Genomic DNA, 1,517 nt, shown 5'->3' with positions numbered 1-1,517 from the left:
GAAGAAAAGGAGAGTACTGAAAAAGAAAGAGAATAGAGGAAGATGTGAGTGCTGAAGAGAAAGGAGAAAGAGGATAAAGGAGGATAAAGGAGGATAAAGGGGATAAAGGAGGATAAAGGAGAGATTCGCTGGCAAATGTAGTGTGTGAAGCGGGAAGAGCAATGGCTGATGTAAGGGAAGGCAGAATAAGACAACAGTTGGTGGCTAATGAAAAGGGAAGAAGTAGTACAGGTGGTAGGAGGAGGGCAAGTGTTAAAAAAAAAAAATGCAAGGATAGAGGCAAGAAGATATAGAGATTATTAAGGACAGGGACCAAGGACTGTGCACTGAGTCACTCTTTTAGTTACTCATCCCTAAAATATCTTAATTCCGTTTATACTAACCCCTTTAGCTTTCTTTCCTTTATCCAACAATCACCTTCTTTTAACACAACACCACTTTTACCACGCGTCTACTCTCCTGATGAATCTCTTCTCAAGAACTCTATCAAAAGCTTTATGAAGGTAGAGATAACTGGGAAATTAGTATAGCATAGTTTAGCGCTATTTACCGTCTCATACACATCACAGAAAAGTGTTAATAAATTTTTAAGCCAGGATACACCTACCATTAACCTGTGTTGTACGAAAAAGCTATATATATCATTTTTTGTTTTTTAAATATCCAGATGATTAAATTCTTCTTAGGGGAGTCTTCTCATTGCCACGAGATTAAGGAGTAGAGGAGAAAGGGAAGGGGAAGGATATGAGTGTCAGACAGAGGATGAGATGGAGGTGATAGGAGATGAAGCGAGAGGAGGGGGAGAGGGAGACAGAGGGGGAGATAAGAAGAGAGGATGATGACGGTGGAGAAAGGATGCAGAGAAAGAGGGTGCGGAGGGAGGGAGAGGGATATGATAGGGGAAGGGGAACAGAAAACTAGGAATGGGGAGATAAAAGGCAGTGGGAAGAACAGAGAGTGAAGAAGGAGAGAGGGAAGGGATGGGTGGCAGCGACAGAAAGAGGGGTACGCAGGGAGGTGGAGGGGAAGAGGGGAAGTGGCAGAGGAAGGGGTATAAAATTTGAAGGAGTGGTAATAAAGAATGGTGGGGAGAGCAGGGGGGGGGGGATGGAAGAAGTGATGAAAGTAAGGACAGAAAGGGAGGTGGGGAACTGGTAGAGAGAGAGAGAGAGAGAGAGAGAGAGAGAGAAGAAGGAGGAGAGGGAGGGGAGGCAGCGACAGAGGGAGGGGTACGGAGGGAAGTGGTGGGGGTTGGAGAGAAGCGACAAGGACATAAAAATCTGAAGGACTGACTGATTGATAAAAATAACCTGATCCAGGGAACGTAACTCCGAAGGTCAATGGCGCCTTGGGTCAGTCAGTAAATAAAGAATAAGTAAATAAATGAACAAATAAATAAATGAATAAATAAACAATGAAAAAAATAATAAATACGAAGACGCAAACTTTACTGACACTAAAAACTAACACAATATAAACTACAGTCGAGAGACCTAAATAAGAGGGAGGAGGGAAGC

This window comes from Coenobita brevimanus, chromosome 111 (genome assembly GCF_032717465.1).
Source record: "Coenobita brevimanus isolate Jiangsu-jjx chromosome 111, ASM3271746v2, whole genome shotgun sequence".
Lineage (NCBI taxonomy): Eukaryota > Metazoa > Arthropoda > Malacostraca > Decapoda > Coenobitidae > Coenobita > Coenobita brevimanus.
The sequence above is the reverse complement of the archived record's forward strand: the minus strand, read 5'-3'. Positions refer to the sequence as shown.